The sequence below is a fragment of the Sphaeramia orbicularis genome, chromosome 8 (genome assembly GCF_902148855.1).
Source record: "Sphaeramia orbicularis chromosome 8, fSphaOr1.1, whole genome shotgun sequence".
Lineage (NCBI taxonomy): Eukaryota > Metazoa > Chordata > Actinopteri > Kurtiformes > Apogonidae > Sphaeramia > Sphaeramia orbicularis.
In genome coordinates, this window is record NC_043964.1 from 15,076,139 (window position 1) to 15,102,580 (window position 26,442).

Here is a 26,442-nt window from a genome sequence, read left to right on the forward strand (position 1 = left end):
ACTGTGATTCTAACTCTACAGATGCTACCTGGGGCCTCATGTATAAAGCGTGCGTGCGCACAAAAACCTGGCGTACGCCCTTTTCCACGCTCACATTCAGATGTATAAAGACTGAAATGATCATGGAAATGTGTGGTCCTTCACGCCAAGTCCATAGCTGGCGTACGCACGTTTCTAGTGCTTTGGAACCTTTGGCGACACTTAGAGGTGACACTGAGAAACTGTTAATAATGTAACAAAGGTCATTCCTCCGATTGATGGGCACATCGGAGATACACAGAAGAATAATGAACACACCGACACACCATCCTACTGCAAGAGCAGCACATCCACCACCAGAACCAGAACCAACCAGACCCTGTATCCAACAATGCCAATCCTTAACATTAAGGACATTAAGCAACAACCATATAAAGAGACAAGGACCCAAAATTCACTGGTTGATAAATGCATTTAATGTAGTGTTCATGTCTGTGAGAACATTTATTAGTCGGCCCAGTCGCTCATTGACTCCGCCGATTGTCCTCACGATGTCCTAATATGACTAGGGTCAGCATGGACCCATGCCGGTGTTCTGGACACCGGTCGGACAGGCATCAGCAGTGGGCTGTGGCGGACCGGCTAACGCCGGGGAGTCAACAGGAAGCCTCTGTGACAGGAGGATGGTACTGGGTCTGACCGTCTTCTGTCTCATTGTTGGAAAATAATAATTTGAGTGATTAAACAGGAGTCAAAGTCTATGATTTCCTCTTTGATTTCCTGTCATGATTACGCATGAACCATTATCTAGTTTAGCTGTGATCAGACTATTGTCTGACCCGTAGAATAAACTAATGTGTGACTTACACTAATACTAAATATATATTTACCTTGGGGGGGATCCGCGTCAGCCCTGTGAGAAGAGTGTCACCCACAATATCGTCAACTTTCTGCTCAAACAGTCTCAGTTCGTCTCTTTTCTCCTTCCGCCTGTTTTGGCCTCCGCTTCGCGTCCACCTTGACGTCATTGTCTGATCCTGCAGACAGGGGAATCCCAGAGGGAATCCCACCTGCAGACCCCGTTTATACTGATTTGCATATTTAAATGTGGGCGTGGAGAGGGAGGAGTCAGGTACTCCAACATATGCACTCAATTCCACGCTGATTGGGATGTATAAAGGAAATGTACTTGGATTCGGGCGTACGCTCAGTTTTATACATCTGGATTTTTTTGTGCGTTCGGACTTTTCTGGATTTGGGCGTACGGCAGGTTTCAATATGAAATCCACGCAAGTCTTTACACATGAGGCCCCTGATCTTTTAAGGCAGAAGTAAAGGTGCTGATTTTTTCCTGCTCCTAAATACCATTCTTATGGTTGCACTTCTATAATGCATGGTCAGGTGATGCAGAGAAAAGACAGAGTCATTACCGATAGAGAGATGACTGCTTTAGAGTTTCCATTGGTTTTCTGTTAAAGATCCTGCACCTTGACTCTACACTGGAGGCAACAATCAGTCTAATCAGCCGTTGAACCGCAACTATGAGCAGCCACATGGGGAAAAACCTGCTCCATTTGTAATTCCCAGTTGGAGATACTGGGTATTTCTCACAGTTGCAGAAAAGTGTAACGTAACCAGTAGTATCTATTTATATCTGTAGCATACACTGTAAAAAAAAAAAAAAAAAGTTAAAAAAACAGTAATATTCCAGCAGCAGGGGTGCCGAAAAAATACTGTTAAAAAGCAGAAAATAACCATCTCATATAAATACGGTAATTTACATGATTAAAATACAGTTTTTTGCCCTAAATTTACATAACATTTTGCATAGATTTTAAAACTTTTTAATGTTTAATAAAGAATATTTACATGTATTGAAACAATCAAATTACCTATATTACATATACATATATATATATATATATATATATATATATATATATATATATACACACACACACAAATTTTCAATGAGACTAATATATATATATATATCTTATAAATATATATAAAATTTTCAATGAGACTAGGTTGTACAATCCACTGATAAAAACTGTATTTGCACAGTTTATCAGTGCTTATACATGTTATACATTCACAAAAATACATTTATTCAACATTTTTGTTGTGAAACCTGTAATTACACAAGATATTTGTCAGTTAACAAACAAGTCTTGTTAAACTTTCAGAACAAATACTTCTTTAACGGTTAATTGTCAGTAATTTTATCTCGTTTTATTTATTTATGTATTTATTTACAGTATTAAACTTTAAATTAACAGTTTAATCTCATAAATAGAAAAGAAATATATGTGAAATTATGATACATTTGCAAATGTATTTTAACTGTATTTTTCTGTGAAAAAGAAAACATTTCTTTCAAAAAATGGAAATTTTTTAGTTATTCACAGTCACAGTTTTTTCATGTTATTTGTCATTTAACATGTAAAATCATAGTCTATTTTTGTCATTTCATTCATATTTTCCTGTATCTTAAAAAACAGGAAATATCTGTAAAATAAACAGCAAAAATTCTGTTAAATTACAGATTTATTTTTTTTTACAGTGTATTTAGGTACCGGTACCATCAGCTGAAGGTAAATAAACCCCATTATCATCAGACTGAAAATACAAGGTCTGGTTTTATAATTATCTACTTATGTTGCGTTTCCACTATGTGGCACCGGCTCAACTCGACTCGGCCTTTTTGTTTTTCAGTTACATAAAAGAATCTGGAATCTATTTTTTTAGTACTTGTTCGGCCAAGGTTCCAGAGCAGGTGAAGAAATACTAAAAGGTGATGTGTAAACACTGCAGACCACTGACTGGTCAGAGAGTTGTCTCTGCGCCATCAATGTGCGACCCGCCATTTAAAAAAAAAAATCAGATTCAGAAGTTTACAGTAAATATACCGGTAGGCTAATCCATGATGACAGCCCGCAAAGCGACAAAAAATGAAATATCATCTCATCGACATCCTCCATTGTGTGCATGTATCGCGTCATCGTTCTGCTTATTCTTTTCTTCTTTTTTGTTTTTACCGTCAGCTGAGTCGTGTTGAAGATGATGTTGCGGAAGTTACGCACAGCGTCGCTATGACAACCAGGTACTCTAAAGTCGGTAGTATCCTGCGATGGAAACGGTCTCCAGAAATAGCTGATACCCGAGTCGAGCCGAGTCAGTACCATGTAGTGGAAACGTGGTATTATAGGAATTATTTTGACCTGGGGCGCTATTAAGGGGGGGTAAACAAGACAAATTCATGGGGCCCAGCATTTGTGGGGGGCACATAGAACAGAGGGGGTCCAGTGGATACAGGTTAGAAGCTGTGAAAATTTCGTGTAAGATCCACCCAATAATAGGGGCATGGAAGTCAGGAGTCAAACGTCGAAAGCATGTTAAAGTTTTGTTTCGTTTCACGCCAGCGTAAGTTACGTTAGTTATGGACCACACCCCCACGTATTTAAACCCACCCACACACACACCCCACACCCGCTACATCAAATGCCACATTTCCACTACATGGTATCGGCTCAACTCGACTCGGCTCTGCCTTTTTGCGTTTCCATTGAGAAAAGGACCTGGAATCTGGTACCCGGTACTAGTTTTTTTTGTATCACCTCCACTGAGGTTCCAGGACTGGGGACCAGATACTAAAACGCGACGTGTAAACACTGCAGACCACTGATTGGTCAGAGAGTCATCTCTTTGACCCACCGTTTTACAAAAAACAGATGCGGAAGTTTACAGTAAATATAGCGAGAGGTTAATCCACATGATGACAGCCCGAAAAATAGGACCAATGGCCCTGTAGCTTACCGGCCAGATTAAAAGCTTTGGGAAATGTATCCAGATGTCATTTATTATCACCCAGTTATGTGTGTTTTATTATATTACAGAAATAGCCCATGTTTTGGTCATATTCCAATCCGATCTGTAAAAAATTCAAATTCCAACTTGATATCATTGATACTGATTTATTGGATCAATCCACTTCCTATCTCTTATAATGGGAACATTTTTCAAAGTCGCACCAAATCCAGAATCAGATCTGGATCGAAATAATTTCAATACCTTGTGTTGACATCATCATACAGAAGCTGTATACCAAGTTTGAAGTCAATCAGAACTGGAGTCTGGGAGAAGAAGACGATTGAAATTTTTTCCCCATAAGAGTCCATGTTAAATTTTCAGTAAGTTTCCGTAAATTTTTCAGAAGATCCTGATCAGCATGTGGCCATTATGTTTTGGTCATCTCCCCATCAGGGCTGGACTGAAGAAATTTACACTGGATATCATTTATATTTTCTGAGTTATTGCATGGATTCACTTCTTATCTCTTATAATGGAGAAATTATTCAAAGTTGCACCAAATCCAGAATCAGATCCAAATAATTTCACTAACTTTTGTTGACATCATCATAAAGAAGCTGTATACCAAGTTTGAAGTCAATCGGAAATTTAGTTTCGGAGAAGAAGACGATTGAAATTTTTGTAACGGACGTGTTGAGCCGCATTATGTAATAAATTCCCATAATGTAATAAAAATTCAAAATGTAATTAGAATGTCATGCCATCTTGTAATAAAGCCGCATTATGTAATAAAGTGATGCATTTTGTAATAAACTACCTCAATGCATTATGTAGTAAATTTTTTCGCATTATGTAGTAAGTTATTAAAATTTGAGAAGTTTATTACAAAATGCACTTGACACATTTTTATTTTCAGGAAAATGTAATGTGCTAAATGAATCTTTAAACTGTGTGGTTAAAGTTCTGATTCCATTACCTGTAGCTCCTGTGACTAATTTCTTCTAAATTGCTCCGAATTTATATTAATTTAGATTGTTATTACATAATGAACTATGTTATTACATTTTTTTAATAAAAATGTGTCAAGTGCATTTTGTAATAAATTTCTCAAATTGTAATAACTTACTACATAACGTGAAAAAAATTTACTACATAATGCGTTGACGTAGTTTATTACAAAATGCGTCAGCTTATTACATAATGCGGCTTTATTACAAGATGTTGTGACATTCTTATTACATTTTGAACTTTTATTACAAAATGGGAATTTATTACATAATGCGGCTCAACAGGACACCAGACACCGCATGACGACAATAGCTTACAGCCTGTTGGCCGGTAAGCTAAAAACTATACCACGGTTTGTCGAGGAGGTTCAGACATAAAAATTCAGTGTTAGCTTGACAAGACAACACGCAACGAGCAAGTTTATCAGCAACTCTTGGAGTAGACGACACGGAAGTAACGTGCCGCATCGCTATGTCGTCCCGGTACTGTAAAGTCTGTAGTAACCTGTAATGGAAACAGTCTCCAGGATAGGACCTGGTACCTGAGTCGAGTCGAGCTGAGCCGAGTCGAGCCGGTTCCACGTAGTGGAAACGCGGCAAAATCGACAATATATTGAATTTTATGAAGGGTCCATAATGTTTACCTTTCATGGGGCCCACAATTGGTAGCGGCACCTCTGATTTTCACCCACACAGATCAATACAACTGGTTGAAATTGTAATTTATTTAGTCTACTTGTTAAGATTCCTGGCTGTTAATACTAGCACTGCATTAGTGTTGAGATTGATCCTCTTGTTGTGTTTTTTTAAAGATGTTTACTGTTAAGGTTAAGGTTATATAAGTGAGAAAAAAAAAAGTATTGTTTAATTTGACCAAATAAACCAGACAATGACAATAATCTTTTCTTGTTTAATACACTGAGAACATAACAGGAAGTAACTGAAAATGAGAATAAGGTCGCCTCTAATGTGCACATAAGGGAAATGTTCCAGTACTTATTAATGGATGTAGAACTCTTCCAGTATAATATGAAATATAAAACAATAATGTCTAATACAAACAGATGAAAAGGAAGAAGACTCCACTGAGGCTCTGGATGTGTTCATTATTAATAAGGTTTTACCAACTAGAATACTGGCTGAAAAGGTAAACCTGAGTCCTCTTTCACTTATTAAATAGACTTTTTGCAATAATTATTAGGCGTTCCTGTATTGTCTTGTTGAAAAGTAGAGGAAAAATAATACAATAATAACAATAACAGCAATGAGCAGTTCTTATCTTCGAGTGGTTAAGGTCGTTTCTGTGAAGAATGCCAGTCATTGCTGTTCATTAATGAGCACTGAAACCTTAGTCTGCATACTGTAGTGACCCTGAAAAAACCTGCTGGCTATCTTGCTGAACAATTTATCTCTGTTGGTGCAGTGGAGACAGGAGGCCTGGAGTTCACCCTCAGTTCCCTCCGGACACTGCAATATCATTATGGAGGAATAAGCCACAAACATGGATGTCTTTATTTTAAAAGTACCAAGGACTCCCCATTAAACCTCGATACACCATCCTCCAGCAGTTCTGCATTTCCACTGGGACAACGTACACTTTCTGCTGCAGCCCGGGCCGATAAAGGACACCAATTGGGCTGTTAGTGCATGGTCAATCAAGACAGAACCATCGGCATTTGTTCCTCTGACAAAATAATAACATTGGCATCTCCAGCAATTAGACAGGACCGAACCTTGAGGTGTCAATACATGGGCGAGGTCAAGGGTGTCACGGATGGACGGTCCACTACTTTCTGATTCATAACTTTTGAACCAGAAAAGTTTAAAGACAAATATTACATATAATTGGAAAGGTCTAAATGCCAATCTTAAACATACTCAAAGGGCGAAATTATAGTTTCAAATATTTTTAAATGAAAAATATCAAAAACTACTGCGTCACAGATGGAAAAAAAAATTGTCTCTTTTTACAAAGTTCTCAAAAGTGAAGTTCCTTTGACATTTTCATCCTAAAATATATTCAGTGTATACCTTAAACCCTCTATTTTACAACCTAATAATTGGTTAGAGGAAAAAAATATTTAATCATACCTAAATAGCAAGAATTTTGACAAATGGCAGCGTCATGGATGGACAACAAATGTAAATATCAAATTAAACATTTTTTATTTCAATTATCAATATCATATAATTTTTTTCCCCACAATATTTATAATATACAAATGATATTAACATTATATTCAAATGTGTTTTGCTTAGATATATGCATTTAAACACTGCATATATATATATATATATATATATATATATATATATAAGATAAGATATGCTTTTATTAGTTCCACAATGGGAAATTCCAGGTTAACAGCAGCAAAAGTACAAGCACACAAGAGCAAAGAAGTGCAAAAACAAGATATACACAGTAAAGAAAGCTATATACATTTTTACATCTGTTCACATGCTGATCATGCCACAGGTTTAGTGCACGTTTTACTGTACTGTTTATTGTACAGAATTGACGGTTATTAGGCTTCTGCAGAGCTTGATGATAGGCTTATTATTTGAATCAGGTGTGTTGGAAGAGGGAAATATCTAAAACATGCAGGATACCAGCCCTCAAGGACCAGGACTGGTGACCCCCGATGTAGATGAATCAGTGTTGTAGAAGATGACAGTGTTTCTACAGTAACTACGGAGCCTCTGAACGTCCAAATGGGTCATATCTGACAACCATGAAAAGACGATAAACTGTATTTTATATCAATTATTTACATGGATTGATAGAATTAGTGGATCAACAGGTATTAAACGGTTGAGGTCAGTAGTTAGTTTTAGTTGCCAGTGGCTGTTTGGGTCTTTATGGGTTAAATCCAGGTTATGTTCTATGTGATGACCCTGATAAAGGCCCCATACTGAAATGTGTGGCTCCAACTTTAAGCAGAAATGCCTTTATTTGTGCCTCGTTGTGGAAATACCGTTTTTTCACTCTGTTATTGTTTATAGAGGATGAAATATACACACATACACAAACAGGATTTTATATATATATATATATATATATATATATATATATATATATAAATAAATAAATAAATATATATATATATATATATATATATACATATATATATATATATATATATATAGATAGATAGATAGATATAGATATATATATATATATGCACTTAATGTGTGCAGAGGTGTCAGAGTGTATATACTGCCACATGGTTAGTTACCCTGGGCAGTTGGGGGTTTGGTACCTTGCCCAAGGGCACCTCAGCAATGCCCTCTAGCTCTCTTGCTACCAGTCCGCATGCACTAACTTGTCCAGGATGGATGAACCACCAATCATACCCTTCTCAGTCAAAATCCCTGGAAACTGAGCTCCTGCTGACCCAAATAAAGCTGTTTTATACTATAAGGACCAGTGGACCAGGTAGAAAACTAAGAAAAAAAAAAAGTTGTCCAGTTTTGCTGAGAAGAGTTAACGCTCATCATGGAGTATACACAGCATCTGTGAATGCATTTTGACATTGAACACATGAGTGATCAGGTAGACACGAAGCTGCTCAGACATAAACATGTCTTTACGCCTTATTTTCCTGTAAACCATGTAAACATTCCAGAGGACCTCAGTGTTCTTCTGTTGTAGATGCACAAGGCCGCTAGTTATATAATTGTATCTGAACAAGACAGTCATAACACTCTGTTGAAAACAGAAATCCCACAATGCCGTACAATGAGGTCACAGTCACATCTGATGTAATCATCTAGTCTACAATCCCGAATACACAACCTAGTCAAAGAAAAAAAAAAAAAGAGGTCCCTACCTGGATTTAATTAAGAAAACAGCTAAGAACTTTCCATTGGAAATCACAGCAATGGTTTATATGTTTCGGCTGCAACAAGTTATTTAACCCCAACAGATGCAACTTAAACAACCAGCAGTTTGATGGAGAACATAAAGACTGAACAATGCCTGGATTCATCAGCCTCTTCTTGTGACAGAGTGATTCAGGGAGTATGAGACATCATTTTGACTCATGGACTGGCCACCGCATAGTCCAGACCTGAACTCCACTGATGTGATGGAGAGGACTTTATGTAACTGCCTGTCTACTGTCATCAGAATATGACAAGTGTAAAAAAAAAAAAAAAGTATATATCTATTGGCATAAAGGGTACAATGGTGAATGTGTCCTGTATTCAAAGCTAAAGGCAGTCCAACAAAATACTGCATGTACATTCTAGTATCATATTGTTCCCAGGAAAACATGATACTGTGTAATTCAATGCCAGATATTCATGATACCATAATACCAAACCATTAAACCGACTGTTAAATATAACAAGGAGTCTTGTAATTGACAAAGTAGTTTCTGTTTCCAGTTCACAATATCTTCAAGGATGTCTGTATTATAAAAGGGAAGTGGACTCTCTCTGTGTGTCTCGGGCATCACACAAAATCTGGAAAGAGCTGACTGCTGCAGTTTGTATACTTAGTGTTGTGCTCATAGACTTTAAAATTCTCTTGCTAGCATAGAAAGTACTGAATGGTTTAGACCCAAAGTACATCAGAGATTTTCTAGTCCAGTCTGAACCATCCAGACCAGTCAGGTTGTCAGGTGCAGGTCTACTCTGGGTTCCAAAAGTCAGAACTAAACATGGAGAATCAGTGTTCAGTTTCTATGCTCTGTATATCTGGAACAAACGACCAGAAAATATCGGGTTTGCTGAGAGTTTCAGTTCTTTTAAGTCAAGGTTAAAGACTCATCTGTTCACTGCTGCCTTTGACTAAAAGACTTTTGACTTTTTAAATTGTATTTTCTCTTTCGAAACTCTGCACTGCAACTCTTACTTTAATATGTGTGTTTTTATCTTTTTGGGTTTTATGTGTTGTTTTCTTACTTGCTGTTTTTAATCACCTTTTACATGTTTCTTTTATAATGTTTTAAATGTGTTTCTTTTTCCCTTGTCATTGTATTTCAATATCCTGTGTGAAGCACCTTGAATTGCCTTGTTGCTGAAATGTGCTATACAAATAAACTAGCCTTGCCTCATAAGTTTACATACCATGACAGAATGTGCATGGGACGGTCTTAGCTGTTCCAATTTGACAATGACCCAAAACACAAGACCAAGTCGACCTGTCATTGGCTTCAGCAGAAAAAAGTGAAGGTGAAGGAGTGTCCATCTCAGTCTCCTGACCCCAGTATTATTGAGTCACTTTGAGGAGGTCTAAAACATGCAGTTCATGCAAGAAAACCCAAAATCTTAAAGGAACTGAAGGTGTTTTGCCAAGAAGAATGGGCAGCTTTACCATCTGAGAAAATAAAGAGCCTCATCCACAACTACCACAAAAGACTTGAAGCTGTCATTGATGTTAAAGAGGCCAATACAGAGGATTAAGAACTAGGGTATGGAAACTTTAGATCAGGTTCATTATGATAGTTTCTGTTGTCAGTATGATTTAAAAAAGAGCAAACACATTTATTTGATAATAAAAATTGCTTCACCCAACCACTAGCCACGAGTGAAAAAGTTTTTGTGTTATCATTCATATTCTCTGAAAAATGGCCAAAGAATCACAAATTCTGCTATGGTATGGAAACTTATGAGCACAGCTGTATGTATCTGTGGTCAAGGAACAGACGAGTGAACATGGCAAGTTGATAGGACCAATATTTTGGGAGATACTAGTACTTTTGGAATACAATAGCCTTACAATCACGTCGCTATGCCCAGAATCATGGAATCACCATTGAAGTGGGTTACCTAGCAACAGATAAACAACAGGGCCCCTTTGCCATGGTGTCAAATTTCATGTGAAGAAACAGACATGCCAGCTGAGAGGTTATTCAACTGAAAATGCCAGTGGAATTTTTCCCAAAAGTGAGCTTTCCCCAGCATAAAATCTTATCTTATCTTATCTTATCTTATCTTATCTTATCCATAATGTACACCTCCCTGCTGGTTGGTCTCCATTAGAATTGCTTAAAAAGTTGTAGATTTTTATAAGTGAACAAGAATTGTGTACCACAGTGTTATACGGATGTACAAGTACATATGTGGTATGTGTGTATATATTTGCATGTGTGTATATATATATATATAAGTCAGAAACAAAATGATTTAACTAGTATCAAGCATTAGAGCAGGGGGGGTCAAACTCATTCTAGTTCAGGGGCCACATTCAGCCTAATACGATATAAAGTGGGCCAGACCAGTAAAATAATGTAAATAATAGAATAAGAACTTCTCAGTGAAAAAAGTAAAATTCCGTGATGAAAATGTTTACATCTACGAATTGTACCCAAACATAACATGAACAAATATGAACAACCTGTAAATATTAAGAAAAATAAGTGCAATGTTAACAATGTTACGCATTAGTTTATCATTTATACATGTGAATCACAACTTAGAGATCACAGTGGATCTACAAATATACCAAACATTAAATAACAGCCAGAATATTATTAAATTCCACAGACTTCTCTTAAGACATTTCAGATATTCACTTTTTTTTTTTTTATAAAAGGCTAGTCTGTAAATGTAAACATTCTTGTGTAATGTAACTTTTTTACACTAAAACAAAGAGAAAAATTTGCAGTTTTCATAATTTATAGGTCATTATGATAGTATTTTACTGGTCTGATCATTTTTACATTGAAATGACCTAAAATGATTTTAACATCCTTGATTGTTAGTATCTTCAATGTCATTTTTGCATTTCACAAATTCATCCCAGGGGCCGGATTGAACCCTTTGGTGGGCCAGATTTGGCCCCCGGGACGCATGTTTGACAACTGTGCATTAGAGTATAGATACACTATATTGCCAAAAGTATTTGCTCACCTGCCTTGACTCGCATATGAATTTCAGTGACATCCCATTCCTAGTCTATGGGGTTCAATATGACGTGGGTCCACCCTTTGCAGCTGTAACAGCTTCAACTCTTCTGGGAAGGCTGTCCACAAGGTTTAGGAGTGTGTTCATGGGAATTTTGGACCATTCTTCCAGAAGCGCATTTGTGAGGTCACACACTGATGTTGGACAGAAGGTCTGGCTCTCAGTCTCCGCTCCAATTCATCCCAAAGGTGTTCTATGGGGTTGAGGTCAGGACTCTGTGCAGGCCAGTCCAGTTCATCCACACCAGACTCTGTCATCCATGTCTTTATGGACCTTGCTTTGTGGACTGGTGCACAGTCATGTTGGAAGAGGAAGGGGCCAGCTCCAAACTGTTCCCACAAAGTTGGGAGCATGGAATTGTCCAAAATGTCTTGGTCTGCTGAAGCATTCCCAGTTCCTTTCACTGGAACTAAGGGGCCAAGCCCAGCTCCTGAAAAACAACCCCACACCATAATCCCCCTCCACCAAACTTTACACTTGGCACCATGCAGTCCGACAGGTATCGTTCTCCTGGCGACCGCCAAACCCAGACCCGTCCATCAGATTGCCAGATGGAGGAGCGCGATTGGTCACTCCAGAGAAGGTGCCTCCACTGCTCTAGAGTCCAGTGGCGGTGTGCTTTACACCACTGCATCCGGCGCTTTGCATTGCACTTGGTGATGTATGGCTTGGATGCAGCTGCTTGGCCACTGAAACCCATTCCATGAAGCTCTCTGCGCACTGTTCTGGAGCTAATCTGAAGGCCACATGAAGTTTGGAGGTCTGTAGTGACTGACTCTGCAGAAAGTTGGCGACCTCTTCGCACTATACGCCTCAGCATCCGCTGACCCCGCTCCGTCAGTTTACGTGGCCTACCACTTCGTGGCTGAGCTGCTGTCGTTCCCAAACACTTCCACTTTCTTATAATACAGCTGACAGTTGACTGTGGAATATTTAGGAGCCAGGAAATTTCACCACTGGATTTGTTGCACAGGTGGCATCCTATCACAGTTCCACGCTGGAATTCACTGAGCTCCTGAGAGCGACCCATTCTGTCACAAATGTTTGTAAAAGCAGTCTGCATGCCTAGGTGCTTGATTTTATACACCTGTGGCCATGGAAGTGATTGGTACACCTGATTCTGATTATCTGGATGGGTGAGCCAATACTTTTGGCAACATAGTGTATGTTTAGACTAGGAAGCTTATTATTGTTATTCATTAAAGAGAAGGGGAGCAGTTTGTAAGTTATACTTCCTCTCACTCCTTTTCGAATATGTATTTCATGTCTTATGTTTAAATAGGTTTTTTGTTTAGTTTTTTTTTTTTTTTTTACATCCATATTCAAAATAAACACTTTAATCAGTCAATTGTGAACATTCTCCTCGCTAAAAAGTGTCCAGATGCAGCCTTGTGAACACACCTGATTGGACATAACCCACCCCCCAAGCTAATCCTCTTCCAAATCTTAACCATATATATCAGGCTAAACGTTTCTACGGCACATCATGCACTATCCACTATCAATCTGCAGCTAGACTTCCTTAAATGTATTTCCTCCACATACGTTAATGAAAACGTGTCCAACTCACCGAATTGCCCAATTTCTAAAGTTTGTCTTAAATTTGCTTGACAATTATATGGAAACAGCGCTAATGAATCTCCTTATTTCTTTGAGTTTGCAGAGCAGTTAATATCTCTTAATTGCCCGGTTGGTATTTCACTCAGGCTTTGACTCCTCACGAGGCTTTAAAGGTTTATCCGTTCATCTAAAGTGTTTGACCGGCTGAATATATGAATGTTCTGTTGCGCTCTGTCTGGCTGAGTTGTTTTAAGACTATTGGACTATTTCTCAGAAGGCAGCCGGTGTTCTGTCTCATCAAGTTCAAGCAGGAAATGTGGAAAAGCTCATATAGGAACTGGACATTCAGTCCCGAGGCAGAAAGATCGGGTCTTATGCGCTGATGACTGTACCGCCCTACCACCTCCAAGCTGCTCATTAAAGTCTGAGGATAATTTACTGTTGAAGCTCGCTCATTAATATATGGTGTCAGAAACAATATGTGTGACAGCTCAGAGCGCTCTGTGGAAATGATACTGAATATTCTCTGGGGAGCTTATCGGAGAATACTCATGAGAATATTCACAGCCCCTTGATAACAGCAGCCATTTTTATATATATGTAACCAGATTGGACTGTGCCCAAATCAGAGCAAACACTTCACTACTAGTCATTCTTTTTTTCTTACTGAATTATTTTTTCATATGGGTGCTTCTAAAAACAGGGCAGAGGGGCTAAAAATTCAAAGATACAAGAGAAACTATTTTTCAGATAAAACACATTTTTATTTACATTATTTTTAGACAAAAATATGCATGTAGCACGGTAAAAAGGACACGAAAATTACGCGCTACTATTTTTTCAAATATCTTTTTAGTTTCTCACAGGTACATTTTGGGAATCGAATTAATTATACCAGGCAGAGTGTTTCATAGAAATGATCGCTGTTGCAAAATCACTTGCGATTTATTTGTATTTAAATGGGCAGGTTCCGTATGTAACTCCAGTGGACACGATGGGTTACACACGAAACCTGGAATGAGACGGAAATTCATGAAAAACCCACCTGTCTGGATTAGAAAAACCACTAGGATCGTCAAATTTTACATAGTGTCTTTACTTATAGCTCTATTTCCAGATCTAATGCGCTGACACCTAGGTAGCTTTTAATGTCCCAATTTTGGTCCTATTTGTTATTGGGTCTAAAAAGCTGGTACCAAAATGAACCCAGTTTCGCAGAACCACCTATATCTCTTAGTCAGAAAGTCCACCGTTACATGTTTTAGTGATGATACTGACTGTTTTAACCCATAAAGACCCAAACATCCACCACTGACCAAAAGCATCTACTGATCTAAACTGTTTAATACATGGTCATCCACTAATCCTATCAATACATGTAAATAATTGCTGTAAAATGTAGTTTGCCGTCTTTTCATGGTCATCAGATATGACCTATTTGGACATTCAAAGGCTCCGTAGTTACCATGGAAACACTGTCATCTTCTACAACATTGATTCACCAGTAAAACCCATGAACTTGGATCAATGACAGTGGATGGACAGCATCCCAGAAATTAGGGATGCACCAATACCACTTTTTTCCTGACCAACTACAAGTATAAGTACTTACATCTGATTACTTGCCAATACTGAGTACCAATATGAGTACTTAATAATCCCATTCCAGTTGTTAGTTCCTTTTGTAAATGTCCTTTATTGTCGTTGTCATTAGTCTGACTGGAACAAAGTGCTGCTACTGACATTTAATGTGTTGGAATGAACGTTTCTCAATTAATCCACCAGAGGGCGCCGCTCTGAATTAACCCTTTCATGCATAGTGGTCACTACAGTGGACAGCTATTCTACAGCTGTTCTCTTGTATATTCATGGATTTTGTTGTTCTTTTTGTCGTTTTTTTTGTTTTTGTTTTTTGTTTTTTTACAAATACAGTGATCCCTTGCCAATTCGCGCTTTAAGTTCCGCGGTTTTAGTTATTCGCGGATTTTTCAGAAATATTCATCAAAAAATAAAAAATCAAGAAAAAATCGCGGAAATTCCGCGAAAATCCACCCCACAGCAGACGAGAGGCCGCAGCTGCCAGTGATGACTCACAGCCTCCTGTAAGCAACACGAGAAACGCAGACGGCCCAGCAACCGCTTACCCCGAGCGAGAGAGAGAGAGAGAAAATGTAGAAATGTCAGTTCATGCATGCCCATGTACGTGTTTGTGTGTGTTGATGCTCGAGACCAAAGAGAGAGAGAGAGAGAGAGAACTGATTCGTTTCTTGTGCGTATGAGAGGAAAAGAGAGCTGGGAGTAGATGTGCGTGTGTTCGTGTGTACGTATACGATGGATAAGCGTCACGAATGAAGAGAGGAGAGAGTACGTATCAGCTGTTAGTACGTATGCATGTGTGTGTGTGTTTTGTTTACTTTCTACATTCTTTTCTTTCAGATGTTTTACAGTACGTACATGTATCCGATCTATATATATGCATGTATACATGTACTAATCATTGTTTTCTTTTATATATATCTCATTTATTTCATAATTATTACATTTGCAGTACTTATATACTATTTATAGATACATACATACATGTACCTAGGTCTAGGATAGGCTCGGGGGGCTCCGGCTCCAGTTCGTGGATTTTCGATTTTCGCGGGGGGCGCCGGTCCCCATTAACCGCGAAAAATAAGGGATCACTGTATCTTTATTAAAGTTTTAAGACACTACGTCTTTTCTGACATGAATTGGTAACATTATGTAGATCTCTCCTGAGGATAAACCCCCAGAATCACAAGCCTTCCCCACAGTTTCCACACAATTTATCAGTAAATACATGTTTCTGTGTGTCAAAAATTAAACGTGTGGTGTCCAGCTGAGTGGATATTTTTGCAACTTCATGAAAAATAGGTTCATAAGAATTTTTTTGTCATCATTACTTTTTTAAATGTATTTTTACTTTTTTTTTTTTTTTTTTTTATTATTTTTATTTTATTTATTTTTTAAATTTATTTTTCAGAAAAAAAATTTCAATCACATTGTGTTTTTTCATGCCTAAAGAGGAATAAAAACACCCAGGAAAAAAATTTTGATTAAGGTTCTCATAATTCGTGCATGAAAGGGTTAACCATACTGGACAAATACCACGAAGAAAATTAAAGTTTTTTGAGAAGAAGAAAGTCAGTAATAATAAACATGGAGATGACAGAGGGAACACTAATGTGGATACTAATGTTGCAGCATTTTCGCTGGTAAGGTTTAAAAGCTTAGCTTCAGGAGGTAGGGAAAAGAGAAATCAGCAATAAGTTTCGTTTTCACTTCCACTGGCGGTGGTCCAGACCGCTCCTTACCCCCATAGTATTATAAACTGGATGGAAACCGGCCCAGCCCTGGGTAGTTGTCCTAAATCTGTCAGTCGTTTTTCTCTAACTCCCACAGTCGCTCTTTGAACAGATCCTCTACCTCCACAGTTCACGCTGGTATTCTCTGTCTGGGTACGAATCCACCAGCACCTGGAAAACAGATGGAATGTACACAGAGGACGGACAGAACGCTGCGTCTGTATCTGTCTGTGTCTTTAACGTTACTTTTATCACGTCATTTATTTTGAAAAATCTCCACACTGCTGACATTACTCCTCCTCCTCCACGTACCTGCTGCACTTAACTGCGAATGTCATGCTGCCGTAAGTGGTATCGGTGCGGTTGTATCGGAGTACTTTTACAAGTACGAGTACAAGTACAGATGCTGAGTATCGGACCCGATACTGATATCGGTATCAGTACATCCCTACTAATAATGTTTGTTTTTTTTTTGTCATAGATGACTCCATTATTTCAACCTAGCACATCCTGAATAGGTTGTTTTTATCATAAATGTATGCAAATCACTGGTACTGCAGTGTTTCATCTACAAATTGGTTTGATGAGTTCTGGGACCCTAGAAAAGACTGAGTCCTTCTGATTCTTTGTTGAGTCCCGCTGCGTACCTGCTGCACTTAGCTGCGAATGTCATGCTGCTGTAAATGCAAGTACACATGCTGAGTATCATACCCGATACCAGTATCAGAGTCGGTGCATCCCTACCAGAAATGCCCATTTCTTCTAAAGTGCTCCTCTTCAGATCCATTTATTTTATTGAATTTCTCTGCAGGATTTATTTAGTTCTACTCCATAAATGTCATTGCCTGTACTGTATCCCTAATGGTACACTAAATCAATCATTAAGGAATACGACATGCTTTTTTCATGAAGTATACAAACAATATTTAGCTTTTATTCTTATAGGCCCTATCGAAAGACAAATTCAGGTTCACAGGAAAATCACCGCTTATCAAATAATGGTTAATCGAACAACAAGGTCAACCAACTAATGATTAATGAATTAATCAAGAATTTGCATCCCTTCTATACAAGGTTATAATAGTTTTGGATTTTTCATTATAGTTTAGTTTTATTTAGTTTTGACATTTTTTCTCTCTAATTCAGTTAGTTTTAATTCATTTTTAGAGCAGGTTTGCAAGTTTTTATTAGTTTTTGTCCTTTTCTAAATGATTAGTTTTAGTTTAGTTTTAGTTTCTTTATATCTTTTCTCTTCTTCTCCGTCATATTCAAATAAATCTCAGACTGGACTCTGCTGCTTTCTCCCAACTTTAGCCTCTATGTTTCCAGGTAGAGTGGGAACGAGAAGACAACTCTAAACCACAAGTGACGAGCAGTGACGGACCGTTAAATATCATATGGTGCCAGCAGCTAAAATTGCTTGAGGGAAATAAATCAATTTCGTATCAATCCGACATTGACAAAAACAAAAACGAATGGAATTTTATCCATCATTTTTATACGTTTTAGTTAGTTTTGTAAGCACACAATACAGTTTCAGTTAGGGATGGGAATCGAGAACAGGTTCTTTTTGAGAACCGGTTCCCAGTAGCTCGATTCCTTGGAATCGTTTGCCTGACTGCTTAACGATTCTGCTCATCGATTCCGCCTTCGTTGTGCATGCGCGATGACGTCACACGTACGCTGTTGGTCAGAACGTAGCCAACATGGTGTTGAGGCAGAAACGGTCTAAACAGACGACACCAGGTCCACTTACTTGGAACACTGTCAAAGCTTCCATGTCTTCAAAAGGGTGGAATCCCTCCAATATCCTCAAACATTTGTCCACAGCATGTGAATCATTTACAGGAATGTCACATATTTTATACGCTAGTTAGCAGCACGCTTGTGAATGTAGCAGCAGAGTGAACGCCTGGCCGGTTCTGGTGTGGGCAACAAACGTCGTAACTCCTCAAATACAAGTTTCCGAAGGTAAGACACAACGGGACAACAACAGGAGACAAGCCAAGCTGAGTCGAACCGGTTCCACGTAGTAGAAATGCCTCAATAGAGGAATTAGTAGAGTCTTTAGTTTCACTTTCACTGTACACCCCCCCCCCCCCTCCCCGAACTGGGCCCAGCATCATCTATTATTATAATATGTACATAGTGTACAGGGTGGGGAAGCAAAATTTACAATATTTTGAGGCAGGGATTGAAAGACAGTTTATGACCAATTAGTTTATTGAAAGTCATGAGAATTTAAATCTTCAAATCACATTTTACTGCATTTCTAACGGTCTTGTTGTCTACCTCAAGTTCAATTGTCATTTTTCTCATGGATTTGGTTGGATCCTTTAGGATTTTGGATTTGAGAGCTTTAATAAAAGCTTCGGTACGTTTTTTGTTGCTTCCTCCACTTCCAGACTTTCTCGTAATAGTTTTGCTCATAGTCATTCTCTTCTTTCCATTATAAACAGTCTTTATGGACACTCCAACTATTTTTGAAATCTCCTTTGGTGTGACGAGTGCATTCAGCAAATCACACACTCTTTGACATTTGCTTTCTTGATTACTCATATGGGCAAAAGTTTCTGAAAAGGTATGGATAATAGTGTTAGGTATGATTATGACATCAATATATGTTTGGTTTCAAAACAATTGACAAAGTGCCTGCTGAGAAAAAACAACAAAATGTTCATTGTAAATTTTGCTTCCCCACCCTGTATATGCTATATTTTCTGTGCAGAGATGGAAATATAAAAGACAGTAAATGCAAACACACCCGTTTGTACTCTTTTATTCCCTCACCCAATGAGAATCGATAAGAGAACCAATAAGGAATCGGATCGATAAGCAATATCGATAATGGAATCGGAATTGTTAAATTCTTAACGATTCCCATCCCTAGTTTCAGTTATCGTTTTTTTCTTTTAATTATAGTTTTTATTTATTTCAGTTAATGAAAATGTTTTTTCAATTCTAGTTTTCGTCATTTCGTTAGTTTTCGTTAACGATAATAACCTTGCTACTATATACATAATCATTAAATTACATATAGGAAAAGTTGTCACAAGAATGTTTCAAGGATCTTTAAGGGTTAAATACGAGTCAACAGAATGTGTGTGGTTTGAAACTGGCTTTACAAAGTCTGTTTATAGGTGTCATCAGTGTGTGGTTTCATCATCATCATCATCAGCTGCTCGTTAACTGCTGCTACCTGCTGCCGTCATTTTCATTTCAAAAGAATCTCCTTATCAAGAAGCAGCACTGGTAGACTTTTCATACACAGCCCAAAAAGAAAAACATAAAACGCTAAACTCGGTTTTGATGATTGGCATAGACTTCCAGGAGGCAGCCCTATAATCAGATAACGCAGAATGAGAAGCCCACTACAGTTTAGGAGAAATCAAATGACTGCAATCAAAGCCTCTCTGTCTAAAGCAAAAATGATGACAGTTTTCATCAAATCCATTTGGAGCTGTGTTAGATTGAACACTCCCAAACTGTAGGGAGAACCTCACCGTGCATACTGTTTACAAATTTCAGTATCTTTTCATAATTTCTGGTTTCTTTGACTATTTAAAGACAGGAAAATGTAGTGAAAGAGCAGACACTTCAACCCCAGACAGAAGTGTGTCTTTTTAAACAACTTAAACTTGTAAAGAGCATTGCGGGTTCATCAGGAATGCAGACCATCAGAGCCAGTAAAGGTCAGCTTTGAATCATCTCCTTGTGAACAATCAATGAACTCAGAATTTATTACTGTCATTTCACTGTGGTGTGAACTTAAAACAGAATGTTGCATATTGTCAGTTCCAGACAAGCTCCTGGTGAATGTCAGCAGCACAAATGCAAATGTTGTCAGGAAACGCAGATGGATGTGCGAAAATGCGATTGTTTTACGTAAAAACATGGGAAACTGGTCACAAACATACCTTCACATGAACACATGAAGACGCTGTACATTGCAAAAATCAAAATCTCAGTGTATTTTTCTCATTTCTAGTCAAAATATCTCCTCACAGTTAACCCTTTCATGCATACTGGTCACTACACTGGACAGTTCTTCTCCAGCTGTTCTCTTGTATATTCATGGGTTTAGTTGTTTTAGTTCCGGTGGACGCTTATGCATCATCCCATACACTGAAATTCATACCATTACTGTAACTTTGCTGTTCTTGATAAACCTGATCTGCACTAACATGTTTTAGTGTAAATCAATTGTTATTTGTTAGATAAAAAGTATTATTATTATTATTTTTTTAATTTTGCATATTATCTCCATGAAGTGAGTAATAACTAGCAGTAGAATATGTTAAAATGTGAGAAAACATCAGATTAGTAGGATTAAAATTTTTTTATTTAATTTTTTTATCTGACTTTCTGATATTGGGTTTTAAACACGTTTCATTACTTCAAAAATTAAACACATGGACTTTTTTGTAACTTCATAAAAAAAAAAAAAAACTTGATTGCTTTTTTTTCATGCCTAAGGAGGAATAAAAAAAAGAAGAAAGAAAAAAATCTTGACTAAGGTTGTCATAATTCATGCATGAAAGGGTTAAAATAAGACAAAATCACCAAAAGAGTAACTTTCAGTGAGATTTAAGAACTTGTTTTTAGACGATAGATCTTGAAAATATTATATCAAGAAATCTTACCAAGATAATTTCCACTTGTTCCACTGGCAATTTTTTTTTTTTTTTTTTGCTTGAATTAAGCAAAAAAAATCAAACCTTTCACTGACTGTTCAGTACAAATAAAATATCTGACTTTCTGATATTGGGTTTTAAACACGTTTCATTACTTCAAAAATTAAACGCGTGGACATTTTTGTAACTTCATAAAAAAAAAAAAAAAAAACTTGATTGCTTTTTTTTCATGCCTAAGGAGGAATAAAAAAAAGAAGAAAGAAAAAAATCTTGACTAAGGTTGTCATAATTCATGCATGAGAGGGTTAAAATAAGACAAAATCACCTAAAGAGTAACTTTTCAGTGAGATTTAAGAACTTGTTTTTAGACGATAGATCTTGAAAATATTATATCAAGAAATCTTACCAAGATAATTTTCACTTGTTCCATTGGCAATTTGTTTTTTGCTTGAATTAAGCAAAAAAAATCTTGAATTAAGCAAAAAAAATCAAACCTTTCACTGACTGTTGAGTACAAATAAAATATCTGACTTTCTGATATTGGGTTTTAAACACGTTTCATTACTTCAAAAATTAAACGCATTGACTTTTTTGTAACTTCATTTAAAAAAAAAAAAAAAAAAACTTGATTGCTTTTTTTTCATGCCTAAGGAGGAATTAAAAAAAAGAAGAAAGAAAAAAATCTTGACAAAGGTTGTCATAATTCATGCATGAGAGGGTTAAAATAAGACAAAATCACCTAAAGAGTAACTTTTCAGTGAGATTTAAGAACTTGTTTTTCAGGGCTCGTGACTGCGACTGAATTACGGTCGCATGCGCCTGAGAATTTCGGTAGTGCGACTGTTTTTGAGATTACGATCGCACGGTGCGCCAATAAAAAAATGAGCAAAAATTAATACGTGCGCCTAGAATAATGGCTGCAGAAGTAACTCGTCAGCTGAAAATAAACAAGCTCCACGCCCCGCTGACTGAAGTGGAAAATCTAGTTCCCGCCCCCTCGCGTGCGCAGGCGGCATAAATAAAAGGATCAAATAACTCCACCGACGTTTGAAACAATCTCCCGCCAAACCCGGTTAGTAGCGCTGGCATTGTTCCAAGTATTTTCCCATGACGTAATGTATCCTGCAAGTCAGATGATCATGTTGCGCGAATCAACTTGCTACACGATCAGCTGACCGTAACCAGCGAATTGAGGGGCAAATGAATAAACAACAAGCGGTATCCAGACGTGTACATGATTCGTCAAAAGTTTCTTCCTCAGAAGTTGGTTGTTGCAAATAATGGTGTGATTCGTCTTTCTTCTCCAAGAACCAACTAAAGTATATACCACACATTGACAATTGTTTTGCACCTGTGTCAATGTAAGCTTTTTCTTTCATACTCTATTCAAATACTTTATTCTAGGTTGTTAACATTGCTTAAATACATATAGGAATATTACTTGGTATGGCCAAGAGTTTTGCTTGTTCTCCAAATTTTTTATATAATAGTGGTGCGCCTAGATTTTAGCCTGTGCTCCTAACTTTTTAGGGTTAGGAGCACAGTGCTCCTAGGTCAAAAAGTTAATTTTGAGCCCTGTTTTTAGACGATAGATCTTGAAAATATTATATCAAGAAATCTTACCAAGATAATTTTCACTTGTTCCATTGGCAATTTTTTTTTTCTGCTTGAATTAAGCAAAAAAAATCTTGAATTAAGCAAAAAAAATCAAACCTTTCACTGACTCTTCAGTACAAATAAAATATCTGACTTTCTGATATTGGGTTTTAAACACGTTTCATTACTTCAAAAATTAAACGCATGGACTTTTTTGTAACTTCATTAAAAAAAAAAAAAAACTTGATTGCTTTTTTTTCATGCCTAAGGAGGAATTAAAAAAAAGAAGAAAGAAAAAAATCTTGACTAAGGTTGTCATAATTCATGCATGAAAGGGTTAAAATAAGACAAAATCACCAAAAGAATAACTTTTCAGTGAGATTTAAGAACTTGTTTTTAGACGATAGATCTTGAAAATATTATATCAAGAAATCTTACCAAGATAATTTTCACTTGTTCCATTGGCAATTTTTTTTTTGCTTGAATTAAGCAAAAAAAAAAAATCTTGAATTAAGCAAAAAAAATCAAACCTTTCACTGACTTGAGTACAAATAAAAAAAAAAATACAAATGCAGATACAAAATATAAATCAGAATATACCACTTTGGTTTGCAAAACAACTTATAAAATTTCATTTCCTTTTTCCCTTTTGGTTCATAATGTATGACGTATGACGTTCATCTGACATTTTAGAGCAAGATTTAAAGTCACACATTCAACTTCCATTTAACGTAAGATACGTCTCACATATGGGCAAAAAAATCGGATTTGAGTCACCTTTGCCTGCAGTCTGAACATAGCCTAAGATTGTCTTGATCGCTGATTTTTATTATTTATCTTTTACTTGTTCACATATATGTTAAACTTCATTGCATGTTTGGAATAAATCACTAAAATCAAATCAAAATCAAATCACTCATAAGTGCTTGGGTAGGTTACAGCCACCAGAAAAAGAAAATGCACCATCTTTGAATTCTGCGGTACACCCCCTGGGCCAGTACCTCGTAGAACAACCTTTAGCTGCAATTAGTTGAAGTAATCGTTTCCTGTGTGGCTTTCTCAGCCTCTGGCCCACACATCTTTACAATGTTCCTTCAGTTCATCTGGGTTTGTGGGAATCTATGCACGGGATCATTGTCCTGTTGCATGATTCAATTCCAGCCTCACATTTGACTCTGGGAATACTCTGGTGCACACACGAGTTCACGGTCGACTCAGTGACTGCGAGGTATCGGGGTCCAGTGGCTGCAAAACAAACCCAGATCCTCACCCTCCACCACAGTTGTTTATGAGGTGTTTCATATTTGATGTTGTGGTTGGATTTCGCTGAATGCGTTGCTGTGCATTACGGTCAAACATCTCAGCTTTGCCATAGGACACTGTTGCACAAGTTTGGTTTATTCTGATGTAACTTTGCAGATGTAAGCCGTGATGTCTTATCAGAGAGAGGGGGTTTTCTCCTGGCAACCCTTTGAAACAAGCCATACATACTGTACCACCATACATGCATACTCTTCTTAACTGTACATGCTAACTGAGGCATGTAGAGTCGAACACTATGTTCAGACAGCAGGGCTTAGTGCACAATTCGGATTTTTTAGTGAAATTAGATTTTTTTTGTGTGCTTGTTCATATTACACATTATATGCGACTTCTATTAGTTTTGAGTATGAACTGAATGCAAATGCAATATAATATCACTAGGGATGCACCGATACCATTTTTTTCCTGACCGAGTACAAGTTCTTACATTTGAGTACTTGCTGATACTGAGTACTGATACGAGTACTTAATAATCCCATTCCAGTTCTTAGTTCCTTTTGTAAATGTGCTTTATTACCTCCGCCAAGGAGGTTATGTTTTTGCCAGGGTTTGTTTGTCTGTTTGTTTGTTTGTTTGTCTGTCCGTTAGTGTGCAACATAACTCAAAAAGTTATGGACAGATTTGGATGAAATTTTCAGGGTTTGTTGGAAATGGGATAAGGAAGAAATGATTACATTTTGGTGGTGATCGGGGGTGGGGGGGCCCACTGATCAGCCTTGGCGGAGGTCTGCGCTCTCCGAGTGCTTCTAGTTGTTGTTGTCATTAGTCTGGAAAAAAAGTGCTGCTACTGACATTTAATGTGTTGGAATGAGCGTTTCTCAATTAATCCACCAGGGGGCGCCGCTCTGAATAGACCATACTGGACAAATACCACGAAGAAAAGGAAAGTTTTTCTGAGAAGAAGAAGAAGAAAGTCAGTAATAACTAGAAGCACTCGGAGAGCGCAGACCTCCGCCAAGGCTGATCAGTGGCCCCCCCTGTGGGCCCCCCCACCCCCGATCACCACCAAAATGTAATCATTTCTTCCTTATCCCATTTCCAACAAACCCTGAAAATTTCATCCAAATCTGTCCATAACTTTTTGAGTTATGTTGCACACTAACGGACAGACAAACAAACAAACCCTGGCAAAAACATAACCTCCTTGGCGGAGGTAACAAACATGGAGATGACAGAGGTGACACTAATGTGATACTAATATTGCGGCGTTTTCTCTGGTAAGGTTTAAAAGCTGAGCTTCAGCAGGAAGAGAAAAGAGAAATGAGCGATAAGTTTTGTTTTCACTTCTGCTGGCGGCCGTCCGCACCGCTCCGTACTCCTGGTGTCTGACTGTCTGGGTACTCATCCGCCAGCACCTGGAAAATGGATGGAATGTACACAGATGACGGACAGAACGCTGCGTCCATATCTGTCTGTGTCTGTAATGTTACTTCCAGTCAGCGTTACTTTTATCACCGTCATTTATTTTGAAAAATCTCCACACTCTTCACACTCCACACACATTATTCCACCGCCGCGTATCTGCTGCACTGAACTGTGACTGTCACATGGAAGTAAGTGGTATGGGTGCATTTGTATTGGATATCTTTTACGAGTACGAGTACACACACTGAGTATCGGAGCCGATGCCGATACTCGTATCGGTATCAGAGCATCCCTAAATATCAGTGGTGGAGAATCCCAGCTCCATAAAATAAAAGTCCTGCCATGTATTTGTTCAAACCATTCACTGAACCAGCCCATTTTGATGAGCACAACCCCTCATCTAGGTAGACGGGATAATTATTGGAATCACCTGTGTTAAGTGAATAGGTAGAATCAATATCTGGCAGGACTTTTACTTTATGGAGCAGGGATTCTCCACCACTGCTAAATATTACACAAAAGTGTGAAGTTTGTCACATTTTAATGAGGTAAAGGTCAGATAAATACGACCTAGCCGTTCAGACTGATGTCGCATTGTAAAATATAGGATACATCACAGATTTAGGCCCACATATGAAAGTGGCCTGGGTTGGATTTGAAAAAATCGGATTTGTGCTGTTCAAACAGATGGGATACAGGTCACATATGGGCAGCGAAAGAAGTAAAATTACATTATGAAAATGTTTACATCTACTAACTATCCTTTAAAAATGAGACTAAAAGAAACAACTTGAAATTTCTCAAGAAAAATAAGTGCAATTTTAACAATGATATGCCTCAGTTTATCATGTACACTTGTGCGTTACAACTTACAGATGACAGTGGATCAACAAATACACAAAACATTTAGTAATGTGGAAAAAT

The 26,442-nt window shown here is 37.6% G+C and overlaps 1 protein-coding gene and 1 long non-coding RNA gene across 2 annotated transcripts in view; both read right to left on the reverse strand.

Moving 5' to 3' along the window:
* Positions 1–26,442, reverse strand: part of hs3st2 (heparan sulfate (glucosamine) 3-O-sulfotransferase 2) — a 107,197-nt gene that overhangs the window by 32,548 nt on the left and 48,207 nt on the right.
* On the reverse strand, positions 189–25,895 carry LOC115423385 (uncharacterized). Its single transcript, XR_003935961.1, has 4 exons — positions 25,884–25,895; positions 18,691–18,701; positions 12,177–12,180; positions 189–312 (listed from the first exon to the last, which is right to left on the reverse strand). It is a non-coding gene; the product is annotated as an uncharacterized LOC115423385 (long non-coding RNA).